Source organism: Passer domesticus, chromosome 4, assembly GCF_036417665.1.
Source record: "Passer domesticus isolate bPasDom1 chromosome 4, bPasDom1.hap1, whole genome shotgun sequence".
Taxonomy (NCBI): domain Eukaryota; kingdom Metazoa; phylum Chordata; class Aves; order Passeriformes; family Passeridae; genus Passer; species Passer domesticus.
Window position 1 is genome coordinate 22,486,909 of NC_087477.1, and position 17,709 is coordinate 22,504,617.

Consider the following 17,709-nt stretch of genomic DNA (forward strand, 5'->3'; position numbering starts at 1 on the left):
AGGCTTCCTGGTGATTTTTTTCTGTTTGTTACACTCTTACTACACTTTCAAAGAAGAAGCACGGCTTGCATTGTAACAGCCAGTACTGCAAAACACCTGTTAGTTAAAGAAGAATTTTCTAAATAATGTCTCAGGCATAGAAAAGTATTGACAGGATTAGATTATTTTAGTGGGATCTCAGAAAATGGTACTCTGATTTGTTGAGAAAAACCTCCTGGTAAAGGATTCAAAATGCAGAATAAATAGAATAAATAATAAAGTAATAACTTTCAACTGAAAGTCTTTCTGCTGTCTTTGAGAGAGACCAGCATAGAGGTTTTGAAAGTCTTCAATGAATGGCATGTGCACTTACCTTGCAGCATGTTATGCAAAAGGTTTATGTTAGGAATCATTACCACCCAAACCAGTGTCACCTGATATTTCAAAAGTAAAAATCCTTCTCACAGCAGCGATTATGGCAATATAAGATGGGAGTCTAAGCTCACAGTCACCCACCAGGGCTAGGCTAATTTGCCCACTCCTGCTAGGCAGCATGACTGTGACACTCAGGGTATGGCTGAGCTCTCTAATTGCCATTGTACTTTCTACTGGGACAAGGCTGCTTAAGAAGTTGGTGTTAACAGCCCTGCGCTGCAGTTTGTGCTGAAAGCACATAGTGAAAATAGTATATTGTAACAGTAACAGCTTCCTGACTGAAGTACTAAGTCAAACATCTAAGAAGTAATAAATTTAGGCTGGAGAATGACCCATAATGCTAATCATTACAGCAAGGACAGATCTGAAATTGTTGAAGAATAATGTGGTTTCTGCTGGTTCTGGAGATAATGATTTTGAGAACTGCCTATTTCATCTGGTAATCTCCATTATTGTTGTTGATTAATATTTGCTCTATCAATCTGAACAATATAAATCAAGTCAATTGACAAGGTCAATCTGCTTTTTTAACATCTTTAGAGGAACTGCTAACTTTGATACAACAACTATGGTATCTGCTTTGTTTAGCAGATGCTGTGGCAGAGTCCTAGAAAATTTCAAGCATATTTGTTAGTTTGATATTTGATATAAAATGCGTGAAGGAAGCACATAGCGTTACTGCTTTGTTTCCTCCTCTCAAAATTGCAGCTGGACCAGTAACACTTAATACAAAGTTAATTTAGTCAAGATACTTGAGAGCCACTTGGCTCTGTTTCTAAATTCCTCCCTTTGTCCTTTGCAAAGCTTTGAAGTGTTACTCTGTGAGGTGGATGTTGTAATGAGCCTGTTTCTAAGAGGATCAAAGTAGCAGAGCTGCCCAAAGCAGCATCAAAGATACACAACAAGGAGCCCTTTAATGAGCAAGGGGGACTTAACTCTTTTCCACAAAAATAAAACCTTAAACCAGGATTTAGATTAAATATTTAAAATTGAAAATTATTTTGTTTTGTCTGGAGCTTGCAAGCAGAAATTTAAAACCTCAAAGAGGAAATTTCTCCAGCTGACTCAGCTAAAATTTAATGGCTGTCATTTGCTGGATAGTTTCACCATCACTTAATGGAGTCCACATACCTGTGGCCTAAGCTAAAAGTGGCAGTGACAACCAGCATAGGCACGAGCAGGATAGCAGCCCTGTGCTAGAGCAGATTCCTTTCCCATGGATATGAAAATAGAAAGCAAACATAGAGCAGGAAGTTGCAGCAAGCACTGCAGAGAGAGAAGACAGCTTGGAAGAGGAACAGGGGGGAAGGGTGGGAGAAAGAAAAGGAGTGGGAGGGAGGACTGGACATGTAAATTATGTGCCAGGAAATGAATTCCTTCTAATGTCTCTTGCCAGAAGCTAAATCCTAGCACATGTAAGTCATCTTTTTTCCCTTTCTTTTGCTCTTTACACAGGTCCTCTGAGGGTCAGAGAGGAAGGAGCAGGGACAGGAAGAGGGGAGATTCAGAGGAGTAAGTGTTTACTTACTTATTATGTGACAAAAGAGCTATATGATCTAGCAGTAACATCAGAAGGCTTGTGACACCTAAAAAGACATGAATGGGATAATATCCTGCTTCTCATTAGACAGGATTTTTTCATCTTACTTTAATTGGCCACAGGGATTCTTCAATATGTTGTAGGGTTGAAATACCAGAAGAAATGTGTTTCTGTTCAGAGACTGAATGTACTTACTGCACTGTACCAGGTAATGAAATGGAGACTTGTTTGACTTTAGAGCTACCTGTGAAATATGGCCTCTGCTCCTGTTTGGTTTTGTTTAAGGAATTACCTAAAGCATCTTTCAAGGCTGTAGAAATATACGCCACTGACCTGTGCTCAACTTGAGGACAATATAACAAGACTTATGTTCAAGGTTGGGTGTTTTTTCCCAACCTTGAAAACATCTGGCAGAAAGTTTAAACCTTGATAGCAAACCAAAGTACACCTCCAGCTTATAAAAGATCAATGAAATATGATGCAGTAAGCAGAATGAGTAATGAAGCTGGACACAAAGTAATTATTTAATGCATTAACATTTATTGGGAATTAAGCATGATGGAATTAAGTCCTTCCATATTTTTTTCCCTTCCCAGCCCACAGAGTTCAGGATACCACATATCTCAGTATGTGCAATGCCATGGACAAAACCAGTAACATTTTCTTTGAATATATATTGGGTGCAAAAGCATTGGACACTATCAGATGTAAGGACACATACACCGTCTTTTGTTTTTTAATTAACTGCAACACTACAACGCTTATGAAAGGCTGTACATAGTAAAATTTTGTAACTTAAGTCAGTAAAGTCATGTAAGAGGCTGCTTTCAACAAAGCTGCTGAGAACCCAAGAGTTTCCAGAGAAAGGAATTGGATGGATCCATATAGTATCTTAAAAAAATTAAAGAAAATTTATTTTTAAGAATGATTGAATGTTAAACCATTTTCAAGCACCATAATTTCTACTGATTTCTTCTGCTTCAATGCCAAGGATAATCTGTATTACTCAGTTTTGTAATACCTTTAACACAGGAATTAGAATTTTTACATAAGAATGTTTTCTTTTCCACATAGACTTAAAGAATCCTTAAGATTCTTTTAAGCATTCTGCTTGTATTCTACTGATCTATTTCATTGCTATCAAAATGGTTATATTTAAAATTAAAACAATTTGTTTTAATTGGAGAGCAGAGTTCTACTCAGCATTCAGATAATTTCTTAACAGAAATTATGCTTCTAAAGGCTGAGTAGAAACAGAAATGCTATCTTAGGCATTGTCTGCCATACCTGTAAGCTGGATTCATTTTGGAAATTTTGGGTACAAAATAAAAAGAATGTGTCCCTCAAAAGCAGAGGATTAGCTAGTGTCAAGCTGTGGGACACTGTTCTCCCAGGAATTTACTGCATTAATGTAATGTGTAAATTCTACGCAATAAAATACTACGCAGTGTCTGAGCTATTTACTTCAGTCTTGCTGAATTAATGCTGCTAAAATGAGGACTTCTAGCAATAGGTGATACACTAAGTGTTAAAAAAAAATCTTCCATTCAATGTAGAAAAGAACTTGCAACTTTGTTGTGTATGCATTTCCAAGTGTAAGTTTTCAGTACTGTTATCTACAGCTTTTAAAGGTTTCTCTGATAAAATAGAAGCTGCCTAGACCTTTCTGAGCAGTTGTTTTCTCTGAGTATCATCAATGAGAAACCTTTTTCCCAAAATCCTCTTATACCAGGCAAGACTCAAAAGCAATTCCAGTTCCAAACTGTAGCAATGACCTACCTGGAGGCTGCAAGGCTCTCAAGATTAAATGAGTGCTCTCAGTTAACTTCTCTCAAAAAATGCAAAACCATATGTACCACAGGCTCTAAGTATATCACATTATGTTTAAATATAAAATATACATCTCTTTCTACAGATATCCCATACTTCTTGATGTCATTGCTGTTGCTGACAGGACATCATTTTTGTAAAGTGAAGAGATGCCTAATTAGGGTACTTGGATAAAGCTGATATAATAATGCCTTCATTGTCAAAACCATACATGAGTAACAGCAACTGAAATCAAACGCGGTTTGACACTTCTGTGCTACTCAGAATCCTGCACTGAGATGTCTGAGTAGAGCAATTCTTGTCTAATGTCCTGTCAAATGGTTTTTTAAACTCTGGATTCAGTGAAAATCAAGATAAATGTCATATCCTTATGGGTAAATATTAATCCGGATCACACGGCCTTAGGATTCTCTGTAGCTGTGGTACCTGAAGCAAGATCTCTTTGATGCTTTAGCATCATTTTTTCTAAAAACTGGACAGTACTACCCCCATGCAATACAATTGCTGTCGGTTTGCAATACAGTTTCACAAGCAAGGCACACTGGGAATATTATGAGGCTGCTGAAACAGTTCATGAATTAACATGCTTTACCTACTCTTGAAGTACCTTCTAGCTCCTTCTCTGCCTTTAAGAATAAGGAAGTTTGCCCAGTAGATGAAATATAATGCATATACACTAATTTTAGGAACAAAGACATCTTCCTAAAGGAATTGCAATTTATATTCATTCTTCTAATCAATACTTGAGACCGAGTCCTTATGAAAATCAAACTTTTCAATAATTTGCTTGACCTTGTTAAGAACATTTCACTTCACTTGTGTGTCATGACCATATGATAGTGCATAAGCAGTTTACTTAGAATAAGCAAGGTGTTGAGTACTTCAACTGTCTTCAGTTAAACTTATGAACATTTCATTTTTGGTTTGTTTTATTGTACTTGGCATTCTTGAGACAATTAAACTCATAGCTATATATGTTATGTCTTAAAACAATTGTAAATCTATCTATTTTAATATCACAAATTATGCTAGTTGGTTTAAATCTTAGGTAGAAACCAAGAGCTATCTGGACAAATTCTTTGATCCCATACAACATATTAAATTGTGTACTTTAATAGTGTACTTTAATAAACAATTTTCTTTGCATTGTAAAACATTGATTTAAACACTATAAGAATGCACTCTTTCACATCAGTTATTTACATTTTCAGTTTCCTGTCCAGAGGTATTAGCAGATTAAGGATTAGAAAAACTCATGGTCAAAAGATCATCAAATAGATTGAATAGGAGGTACATGCCTGCTTAGTCCTAAACCAGATAGTACCACACTTCTGGAAGTCCAGGTTCTGAGGGGACTGGACTTCTGGAAGTACAAAGGCTCACATGTCTTTCCCTATATCATTCCTGGAAGCTAGGCTACTAGTCTCAACAGCAGAGCATTTCTTCATTTCTTAAGTGAAAATATGATTCAAAACAATGACAATAATAGTGATACAAGAAGAAAAAAAATTACTTACCTCTCTGTTCTTTTGTATGAAATTATCTTTCTCTTCCTACTGTAAAATTAGGTAGAGAAGATGAATATTGAATAAATGTGTTTGTGACTAACACTGATTTACCATGCAGTGTTGGAATTTAGCTCAAATGCTGCTTTTCAGTTTTCAAAAAGGAGCAGTATATTTTAAGATGATTAGCAATGGCAGTGTCTTTTCATTTGACAGAAAAAACTGCAATAACAAATAACACAAAAATTCTTTTGTGGTCACCACTTGCTCATAAAAATATTATTTTCCTTTCCTTCATTCATTTGCATATGTTTTTATTTCCAGAAGGAAAAGCACAATTATATAGATAATTTAAATTATGAAAGACATGAAACTTGGATGAATCATTTAGAAATTCTCAGAAATAATCTTGGTGAAGTGCTTTTATTCATCTCAGTCTACTTTTCTCAAGGGCTGACATGTGCATAAAAGGAGAATGTGATCTCTTGCACATGTTCTCCATGAGGGCTGTGTGTAGCACCATCATTAACTTAAAACAAGTTTTCCTGACTCTCACTCAAAGGCATTGCTCAATCCAAGCCAATGCAATTCAGACTGGCATTTCTCCACCTCCTCTGACCAGGGAATAGTGTGGAAGGACAATCTTGTTTCTCTGCACCAAGTTTGAGTGCACCTGTGTGATCTGTCCCAACAGATCTGTTGCCATCTGCAATAGTCAATAAATGAACTTAAGCAGCACAGTTTGGGAAATGGAAACATCAACCTTTGTATAAGATATTATCTGTAAAATAATCTGTATTTTTTTTAATTAAAAACAAATTTTTCTGTTTTAAACATAATGTTATGTTAAATCTAAGTCAAGTAGTTCATTTTTTAGAAAAGTAGTATTTTGTTTAGAGTCACTTTCAGGAACCACTTGAGCTTCCCTTATTGTCTCATGGGATGTGGACTGGAGTATTCCCCTTTGAGAGAGCTTTCCTTGTCTTATATACTTCCCAAATGCTTCAATATCTTCCCTCCAGGTAAATCTCAAAAGTGAACTACAGAATTAAACATATGAATAGCACCCAACAAGATAAACAGAATAGCAAGAGAGCCCAGCTTACTGGAATTGATAAATATTTTATAAGAACAAAAGAAAAATTATACTGGACCAGATAAAATGTTAATTTCATATACATTTGAGCATTTACAGTGGTAAGTAGAAGAGGTAAAATGATACAAGAAAATTAGAAATTGATTGCCTCTTCTGACATGTTGTTGCAGTTCCCCAAAATGCAACATTTCAAGGACTTCCTGAGCTACACTTTGCATCTAAGGTACTGTAATATCAACTTTATTCTTCTTCAAATGAATCTGTTTAAACCCATCTATACTTTTGACCTTCAGAATTTACAGTAGAAATGAAAACTTCAATTTAATCATGCATAGTGAGATGAAAGAGTTTACTTGATTTATTTCAAAAATTTTATTTTAAATTGGTGTTGGGTGTCTTCCAGTCATTTACTTGAGCAATAGTGAGTAATGGTTCCCTAGCTACTATGCCAAGCATGATTTTTTAAACTTGTTCCACATCCCTCTCATTGCCTCTTCTGTCCATGTATCCTCTCTTCCTGTGAAAATGGTCTCAATCTTTGATTTTCCCAGTCGTCTCACGTCCCTTGAATTGTAATTTCTATAACTCTCATGAAGCAGTTCAGGAGACACAAAATTACCTTAAATGCATTTAGAACAAAACATCTCAAAATTTCCAAGTAATGTAGTTGATTCCCTTCCTGTGCATTCTGCATATTTTATTTCAGTCCCACAGGGATATTAAATTAATTACACAGATTTAATAATTCTTCTGGGAATAAAAACTGCAATTCCAATCAGTTTTATCAGAATTTTTCCTAAATTTTGAGAAGTGTGTCCTTATATGTATTTTTCTTATCTATACTGACATCAAGATCAAAGTCAAATTTGCCACATAATTTAAGAAATCACAATAAGAAATTATTTTGATTAAGATACACACCTATAATTTTTTTCTTTTTAAAGCTGAAATATTTGGTCACTAAATCTGGAAGTCAAAGCGGCTGCAGGCAGGTGTGAAACAGACTTCCTTTTGAAGCTGAATGAAGTAAAAGACAGGAAAAATAACACATAGTACATTTGAGTCAGTTAATTATTCTTCTTTAATTGAGGAAGTCACCTTGGTAAAACAAGGTAATGACTTATAAGTCTGAAAAACTCAGTTGATTTTAGTGTATTTGCACTCACTGAACAGAGAGAAGAATTTACCATCTGATGTTTTCCTTTAAACAGTCCTTTTCCAAACACCATGGTGAAGACAAATATTTTTTGGAATCTTCTAACATTGTCAGACCAAAGCTTGACAGTTACGCACACATGGTAGGGCAGAGAGATTTCACTCTCAGAGAAATGTAAAATCTGAGCCAGGCTGAGGCAGCTGAGATCCTGTGCTGAGGCACAGGGGCTGTAAGACTTTCTCAGCTTTTCTCAGCCAGCATTACCAAGATAACAAAAATGCGTACGCTTATTTTCAAGCTCTCTGCCTGGAGAACAAGCACAACATGGCTGTCATCCCAACAGCCTGTTCACATCCTCTGGAGACAGTTTTCTATTCCAAGGCACCCCCCTCCCCTCTCTCTCTCTCCACCAGTCGCAGTAGCTTGCCTCCTTCCTTCACTGTGAAAATAAATCAATCTCATCTGCTGCTGTTCGATCGCTTTCTTCTCCCTGCCTCAGCTCCTCGGTCCTGCTCTCCCTTTGAAAGCCCCTTTCCACTGCACCATATGGCAGCTGGGAGAAGGGCAGAGCTCTGATCTATCTCATAACAAAAGAGGCTGTGGTGTCAAAAAGCCTCATGAATGCATGAGACACCTTCATGTATAGAGAAATGCCTCTAGCTCTGTCAGGGAGGACTAAAGAGGAGTCTGATAGGCCTGACACCACTTTTGGGTTGAGAAAGGCACCAGCACTCTCTGCAGCTCATCCCTTCCTCCCTCCCCTTCTTTGGTTTCATGCCAAAATCCTATTAGATCTATTAACGACATGAGACACAAAGTCAGCGTGTGTGGCAGAACAAGAAATTAAGTCAGGCCACCTTATTTACTCCCTATCACTATTTTTGAGACAAAATCATAGTACTGCAAGAAAAAATAGCCACAACAAACTAGACTTTAATAGTGTGCCAAAAAAACAAACAAGCAAGTCCTATCCCCGCCAAAAAAGGGATTGCGTGCACTCCTGTACATTGCCTATGGTGGCAGATTTACAGCAGAACTGCAAATTGAATGCTGGCAGGGTGACCCTGAAATACTGTTTAAAGCATGCTGTTGGGTTCATTTTGCTTCCTCAAGCTGCTGCTAATACAAAAAAAATTACTCTGGGGTCAGAAAATTAACTAGACCTATGACTATATGTGCCCTTTTAGCTGTTACAGAGGAATTACACCTAATTTTTGACTATGAAAGAAATGCAAACTGGCACTTACAAAACATACATTCCTTTACCCTATTTCTTCTGTTTCACTTTCTCATTTTCTGTTCTGGTGATGTTTGGCATGCTTCATTTCACAGAAATGAATGAATGCCTATAAAATGCATTCATGACCTTCACGCACATCGTTGGCACAATGATAGAATTTACAAATCTGAAATACACAAATTACAAACTTTTATCACTGCAAGGGGGGAGGAAAAAACACCACTTCTGTGCAGAAGAATGCAACAGTATGTATTTAATACATAACAAGTTACTGAACTTAAATATTTTATTAATAACTTCAGTTTATAAGCTTCATTTATTTCATTAATAGCTTCAGTTTTTGAACATAACTGGGGACAACTGTGCTGTTTTATCTTCGTGAAACAAAGTCTAGTTAAACCCTTAAACTAGAATTAAGTTACTGTTTCTGCCTCTTCCCTACAAAGGCCTCAGAAATCACACAACTCTCTGTCCCTGGGGTTACTTAAAGCAACTTGGGCAAGCTTCCAAATGCTCATATATATGACCTTTACAAGTATTCCACAATACCAGCTCCCAGTGAAATAAATCCAAGAACATGCATATAGAAACTCAGCAGTGGCATGGGGGTTAAAAAATGAACTTTTATCAACTCTGTTGAATTGTGTCCCTACAATCAGCTCAGAAGTTTAGTTTAGAAAATTTACTTTAATATATGTAACTGCATAAAATATGTTTGCAGTATCTCCTGAGTCTTCCTTCTTGGAATGTACTTAAATGTAAAGCTATTGAACACCATCATATATATATGTATATATTAAAGATACTGTTTATATGTTCATCACATGCCACAGACAACTTTCAAAAATAAACTATAATGAATTATGAAATGTAAAAGTCTCACTGGATAAACTTTGAAAGTGTCTGTTTAAAATTAAATCTGCCATATTGTTGGGGGGAAAAAACCCTCCTATAAACTGCTCAGGAATGCTTCTGGAATGACTCTGGGGAAGTGAGCGAGTGTGGTATTTGATAGACTTAAAACTTCAGCGCACTCCGGCTCCCTTGAGCTGTAACAGGCAGAGTTTAAGCTCTCATCTTGGGAGTGGGACTTGTGCCGGGTCCCTGCTGGGAGGGAGGGAGGAGGGAGCCCGGGAAGGCAGGGAACAATGCCGCCATTCAGGCTCCCCATTCAGCCCAGCCACATCTGTTTACATGGCCTGTGCCCACCTCTGAAAAGAGTGTTCCTCCCACCTCCATTTTAGCTCTCATGGCCCTGAACAGTGAGTGATCTGAGAGCTTTTCTGCTGGAAAGTTGCAGTTTCGAATTTATTTTATGAGGCCAGAGCTGACACAGGCTAACAATAACATGTGCACATTTCTGGAGTCTGGTTTGTATTTTATTGTAATCTGAGAACAACTGCAAAATTGTCCAAAACTCCCCAGTTTCAAAATAAGTCTAGCACAATACCGACAGCACTGAACTTGGGGAGCCAAACTTTATAGTCTTTCAGTTACATTTTTAAGGAGTTTTTCCTCTAAAACAAATTCTGAGCCTCAAATATTTTTAAACAATACTGACAGCACTCAGAGAATGACTAAAAAGTGTATTTGCCCAAAAATCATTTATGTCTTACATTTTGTGGTCCATGGTTAGACTACATAGCTGTACATTCTGCATGTCAATAAACAGTTCCTGTAGAAATCTGTGACTACAGTAAATTTCTGTTTAGATACCAGTTCTGCAACTTTCAAACTGAGCATTAATTTATATAGAAGATACTTCACAGAAACCAACATCCTAGGCTAAAATGATTGAGGACCAACAGACCAACCCCCCTTTTTATTTGAATTGAAACTTTAGCTGATATAGGTTGATGCATGTATTTCAGAGTGTCAGAAGAAGCCCAAGATAACCAGGGAAAGCAGGAGATGCTACAAGCTCACCACTCTCAGTGTACCAGCGTGTGATCAAGTTCTATGAAGTAATGCATAAACACAAAGCAAACTTTATGCATTCAGTGTCAGCATGATTGATCTCTGCTGATTAACTCATGAACTTCTAGAAGTTTTCCCAAATAAGAAATGCAGGCTCATATGTCTGCCAAATACATCACAGTAATTGCACTGTAAAACTGTTAAGTTTGCAAGTGTATTGAAATTCATGCTGTAAATGGCATGATGGTATCATGATACCATACTGAATATATAATAGGGAAAAAATCCAGCAAGTTCCAAGGAAGATTACAAAGCAAAGTTCTAAAATTAAAACCAAGATAGTCTGCTACTTATAAAGTATTAAATAGCAGAAAATGAGCTAAAGACAAAATGTGAAAAACCTGAAAAAGAGTCTCAAGAGAGGATTATTGAGATGTGAACCCCTATTCTCAGGTGAATTGCTGTGAACTTGTGTAGTGCTTGATATTTGCTGTGCAGACCTTGTTGAACATTCAGCTCAGTCTGACACTCCTGCTTCCAGAAGCCAAACTGTATTCAAGATCAGCTTACATTATGTTATTTCTTTTCCTGGTGCTTTTCTTCTAGGTTCATTAGTTATCCCGATAATGGGAAGACCATATAAGTAAAGAGAATCTGAGCTTAAAAAAATTTGCTTATTCAGTATTGAACTAGCTCAGCAATGGCTGTCACATTGTTTTGAACTTCTCTTCCATGAAGAATTTTAGTCTAATGATTTCTTTATGCACAATGCAATTATTTATTGAAAGGTCCTAGCAGAATCAGGGACTGTTGTTCAAGTGGAGCATCCTTGTCTCCCCTGGTTTTGTTTAATATAAATGGGACAGCCTGAATATAAAGGAGCAAAGGACAGAGAAGTCCTCTTCCTTGTTCTCCATGCTCCTATATAGTACAAGAAAATATATCATCTTGAAAGGTCCAGATTTGCAAAATAAACTTTGATATAACAAAAAGAACTTGCCTGAACATTTAAGAAACTAAATGTTTTATAATCTGAAGTATAAATCATACACTGTACTGCAGCTAGCTGCAAAAATAGGCATCAGAAGGCAAGTAACTGAGCAAAAAGAGAAAAGTAGAGGTTTATAAAATTTGCAGTACAAAATCTACTTCTTCTGTTTATCTTGCAGAAGGTAAACTGTTACTTCTATTGAAGAAAAGAAAGTAATTTACTACTAGAAGAGTATGAACAGCATAAAATTCAAGTTAGATGCATATTTTTTAAATTAAAGGAGCATCACACAAGAATAAATAGCACTATATTCACGGGTAATTTATACACAAACTTCATTAGCTTTTTGCCTTACCTTTTTCTGCATTGTTAGTTGGTTTTTGTTTTGCTCTTGTTTTTCATTTCACTCATTACTGTTAACTTAAATGTAGAATATGCTCAATTATTTTGGTTATTGATTTTCATGCTATTGAAACATAGCCTCTAGATCTCATTGATTAAAGTACTTTATTTCTCTACTCAGCAAGCACTACAAATGTAGAGGAAAAGGTAACTCCTCAACAGCTTTTACTCCACAATTTCTCATATGATGTCTTAAATAGAAAGCTGTCTAAAGCAGTGTATAGTTTACTAAGGTTTCCTACAGCATTTTTATTTACTAACAGTCATGATCATACTTCTATGATATATGCATGTGTTAAACTAAGAAAACAATAGGACCGGAAGCAAAATCCATCAAAACATCTCTGACAGAACACTGTGTACTAAAAATTAAGAATCAGAATCATATCACTTCTGTGTCTTTGCATATTTTTAGTTCACGTCTGGTCTTTCCTAATTGAAGCAAACAATTGTGTGATTAGTAATAGGTTTTAAACTACACTGCTTTTTTTCTAGATGGTGCTTTTTTTCAAAATTTTCAAATGACCACAAATATAATGAGTTTTTCAGAGAGCCTGAAAATAAACAGAAACATTACAAAGGAAAGATTTCAATTTAACTCCAATGAAACAAAGAAACACTCACACATCACCAGCATATAATTATTCTCACAGAGGTAACACAACTAGGCAGTGACCACTTTTACTGCACTGCCTGTTGTAGATAAAGATCATTTAAATTGTCTCTGTCTGGATGCTTATGCTGCTTACTTGAACATTTGAACCTGTTGCTTGAAGGGGAGGGAACAGGAGAAGGTGAAAAGACTATACAGCATTGCTAATCCCTTGAGCCATCTGGTGACTTGAGGCCATGCTTTAGGTTATGTGTATATTGAAAACCTATTCCTTTCATTCATCCCTTTCCTATGCCAATTTGTCATTGGCTTTTTTACTGTCAAAGGATTCCTTGAAGTTAATCACAGTGAGAATCAATGTCTTTTTATGCCACAGTAAATATTCACACTGGAAAGATTATTTTTTACTCATTTCTTCCCCTCCCCTCTACTACTTGCAGTGATTTGTAAAAATTGCTGATATATTTTCACAAAGCTGAGCTGAAAACCATGGTAACTTTGTCTTTAGTAAAACGAAAACGACTAATTTCTTTAGCACTTCTGTGTAATCTGGATGACTTCTAACAGATGACATACTCTGAAATTCTCATGTTACACAGGGCTGGAAAGGACTGCACCTAGACACCACCTTCTAGCTGAGCTGAGGCAGCATTTGCATGTTTAATTATCCAGGAACCAGTCTGCATCTACACTTGTACACCACAAGCCTCTCAAACCTGCCAAATTTGCCTCCATACCAATATAGCAGATTGCACATTAAGCCTGTCCAAAAGACTGATGGTGATTTTCTACAGCGTGCGTGAATTTTTCATCTGTGTACACACAGGGTTCTATATGAAGCCAAATCAATCGTGACTCTGCCATGAAGCAGCAGAGACTTTGTAGCTGTTTGATATCAATAAGTTTCCTACAGACTGGACAGAATGACACCTCACAATGTTGTAGGTAATTCAATGCCTTTTGCACTATTGCTTGATTTGTGCATCAGATTGTTTCTTATATTGTGTTCCCTGAAGTAGCTGCAGAGTAAATCTGTCATAAGTGTGCTGGTTCTGTGCACTTTGAAGTGAAATCATGTTCTACTGCATGATTAATTAATTCTTTGCCATGCTTTTCTGGCTATAAAGCATATCTGATTTGTGAACCTTTCTTTATTTGATAATATTTTAACAAAAAAACAAAACCATCATTTTTACTCTTAGATCTTTTGGTGAATATCAAAATGAAAAGAGAAAATTATAAAACGTGGCAAAGATAGAAAAAAACAGCTCTAAACCTCTGAAAAATGGTCTGAAAGAGCTGTGGAATTTGGTAGTCTGAGCAGTTTTTGAAAGGTAGTCCAAGAGGTCAATATCTGTTTGGGACGGATACTTGAGTTTTTAAATATTTGTTGGGGAACAACTCCAGTAGTAAGCTAAGCCCCACAAAATTACTCATTTGCTCCCCTGTGGTGGGATGGGGGAGAGGAATGGGATAGGCAAAGGGGAAGAAAATCCTGGGTTCAGATAAAGAGAGTTCAGGAGAGAGGACAAAATCTATACATAAAATCAAAGCAAAATGAGGGATTAACTCATTACGTTTCAGCAGGAGGCAGGTGCTCAGCCAAATTCATTACCCATAAAGGATGCTTGGGAAGACAGATTCCATAACTCCAGATACCCCCTTTCCTTCTTTCTCCCAGCTTTTATTGCTAAGCATGATGTCATAAGGCATGGAATACCCCTTGTGTTTGTTGGGCTGCACAGCTCTGACTCTCCATCGCCTGGATGCAATATAGAGACTCAGCTCTTAAGTTCTTGTTCAGTCTTTTAGAGCTGAGACAATCAGTGCATCAAATTTCATCTTACAAGCTAAAAATGTTCACCATTCTGGCATGAAAGGGAAAACAAATGATATGATTAAAAACTAAAAATAACAACATAAAATATACAAACCATTGCTGACTGAGAACACCCCACTGCCTTGCCAACAACAACATATTGTAACACATCAGTTGGAAAGAGCAGCCTGAAATCAACCCAGCTTGTGCTTAATGCAAAACTCTGCAAACAAGAAATTGTTATTAAGCAGTTGGTACAGCAACATGTCCAAGAGGTACTAATGAAGGTGGCACTTTGCTGTGGCAAAGGCTGTGGAAACATGCAGTTAGACACAAATGAGATCAACAAAGTCTTTGGGATCTGAGCTACTAATTAGACTCAATAATTATGAATTACAAGTTAGGATTCAATATTATGTCTGATCTGCATCAAAGCAAGGCCCACTCAAAAAGTAGTTTCTTGTAAATTCAGCTTTAGTGTTTGTTAAGATTTTTTCCAGTCTCTGCTCTAATGAGCAAAAAACTAAATTCTGACTGAACTAGGGTGAAACATAAAGTCCAAGCTGAAGTACAGGATGGTCACTGGAACAAATAATTAATTTATTTCTGTTAATTTATCTGCAATGGGTATTGCCTTTATATCATAAAACATAGAATCCTGTGATTATTGTCAAATACAAAAGTGAAATAAATCCTTGAAAAAGGTAACACACGATAAGAAATATATTTCTACCACCAGTATTTCTAGAATCCAAGACCAAAATAATGCTGAATAATTTAAAGACTAATATTATTGGATAACAAAAAGTAGGAGAAATAAAAAATGTTCACTTTATAAGGCATTAATGAGCCACTAATTGACAGAAGCTAAAAAACCCCTTCTCTTGTTGTCTGGTTATTCGGCTGTGGATTGTGGTTCTGTCCCCAGGAGCATCTGGTACTGGCCATTACCAGAGATCAAACAGGGGACCAGATGGTCTCTTGGTTTCACTTATTACAATGGTATGACCACTGAAATGAAAAAGCTCTTCACAGAACCAGAAGGAGAGCATTTACTTCTGAATGCCTGATCTCTTAAGGAAAACAAAAACAAAAAAACAAAACCAAAACCAAAAAAAAAAAAAAGGAAAAAGGGGAAAAGAAAAAAAAGGGGGGAAAAAAGCATACCTCTGCAAATCCAAGAGAACAGCAACTCAATTTAACTTGGAGACACTTTGGAGCAAAAGAAGCCAACTTTGTGAACTTTTCTCAGTGAAGGATCTGAGGACCTGGCCTCAGCATGCTTTTGTGGCTTCAAGTTTGTATTATTACAAAATAGTATTTTGCAATAATATATCCTGAGAATGATTTGGAAAGTAAAAGCAGAAACTAGTGGTATAACCCAACAGGACAATATCATAATAACCCCTCAGCACTGTGCTGTATTCCTGCCTCTCAAGTTGTCTGTGACTTAAAAGCACCATACATGATCCTGTGGGTTTGCTTCATACCAGAGGGCTGAAGGACTAGAAAAGCTTAGATGGCTGAAAAATTCATACCCAAGAGGGGAAAAAATTGGCATCTTATAAAAGGGTGGTATGGGGAACCTCAGATGGGCTGAATATGTGGTAGTTTCTTTTTTGTTGCTTCCCAGAGTCTTTCTGATGTACTAGGTATGTGGGGTCATAATTTAAATTATCCTTTCTAAAAATGTAATCACAATAAAATATAGGGACTTGACAGAAGCAAGGGAATTGGAATAAAGAAGCCTCATATTTGGCCTTGCTTTGTGGCAATGAGCCTCCAGAACACTTTGTCCTCTTTTCCAATGTCTCCAAAATGGTGGTTCTCAAAGAGCTTGGTCTTGAAAGCATCACTCATTCCAGAAATGGGAAATAAATGACTACTCTGGCTTCTGCATGTAGCAGTTTGAACATATTTGTTTCGGTTTTCATCTATTTTTAACATCTAAATAAGAATAATTTCTGTCTCGGTACTGTTCTCTTAATTCAAATATGAAGAATTTGAAATGTTTGAACATAGAGACTAGTTGGAGTACATTCCAAGTCATTATGTAGCCAGAGAATGTGTATCTGGAAAGATAATTATGGAAGAAAAACAATTCTTCCTTGGATAGAGGAGCAGGATATGTGTTCTCCTTATCATCACAGTAATTTATAGAGGAGAGCTGCTCTCCCAATTATATAAACCCTCAATATGCCAGACCTGGAGAACTGTCCTGCCTCTTAACACATTCTCCAGAGAGAACACATTGCCACCCTTGTTTTCTCTTATTCCCCGCTTCCTACTTTCCTTACTAATCCTAAATCCCCAGAGATCATTTTGTGGGGAAAAAAAAAAAGCCCAAAAACATGTGCATTAACTCAGGCATTGGGAGCTCCAATTGTGAGACAGTGACTTGTCTATCTCGAGTCTTTTAGGAAGGGCTACACACTAAAAATGGTATTGAAAAACACTGATTTTCAGTATAAATCAGCAAATTACAAAATCACACCCTGTACACATGTAAGCAATGGAAATACACTATTGCATATGACATTAGTGCTGATGCTCAGCAAAACCAATACAGCGTGGAAAATACAAACTCTTCAGCACTTGTTTTTGTTTTGCTTCAAAAAAATCTCCATGCAATGGAAACTTCTGAGCAGCAAGGGTATTACTTAGAAGGGGAGGCAATGAGGACAGAGCTGTGAGCCTTATCAACCCTCTTGGAAAATGGGAGTGATCCCACATCATGGCTGGGAACAATTGTACCATGATGCAGCTCGTTTCCTTCAGGCAAGAAGGGATGTAAATATTCATACAAGGACACAAATCCCATTTTTCTGTAATATGAATTTAGATGCCTTGTTATCCACATGACCCAAAAAAAGGCCTTAATAGAAAACACATCAAGGTGTATTTGTTAAGTTTTCTCTAGTTTCCCCTTCCCTTTTTTGTTTGTTTCCCAGATGGATCAGATTTCCAGTGTGTGATTTTCAGACACAACCAGAACTGACTTGTAGAGGAAAGTGATGGAGAACAGCAAAATATGAAATAACAGGTCTTAAAAATAGCCGGTACCTTGGACGATAATGCTATTAAACTACTTTGCACCAAATTCTTTCTCACCACTCCATGTTTATTTTTCAGAAGGGATGAAAAGAAGAGGAACTGAGTTTAAGAAAAGGTCACACGGGAAAAACC

At 36.7% G+C, this 17,709-nt stretch overlaps 2 long non-coding RNA genes across 4 annotated transcripts in view; one reads left to right on the forward strand and one right to left on the reverse strand.

Annotated features, from left to right (window-relative positions):
- Positions 1-1,781: 1,781 nt before the first annotated feature.
- Positions 1,782-17,709, forward strand: part of LOC135298700 (uncharacterized) — a 37,929-nt gene continuing 22,001 nt past the window's right edge. The window contains exons 1-2 of one of the 3 annotated variants that reach the window (XR_010360750.1): positions 1,782-1,829; positions 6,556-6,608. This is a non-coding gene — a long non-coding RNA (uncharacterized LOC135298700). Of the gene's footprint in view, positions 1,927-6,555; positions 6,609-17,709 lie in introns of all 3 variants that reach the window. The other 2 variants (XR_010360749.1, XR_010360751.1) reach the window with 2 other exon arrangements.
- LOC135298695 (uncharacterized) lies at positions 5,694-14,619 on the reverse strand. Its single transcript, XR_010360742.1, has 3 exons — positions 14,282-14,619; positions 7,307-7,402; positions 5,694-5,995 (listed from the first exon to the last, which is right to left on the reverse strand). It is a non-coding gene; the product is annotated as an uncharacterized LOC135298695 (long non-coding RNA).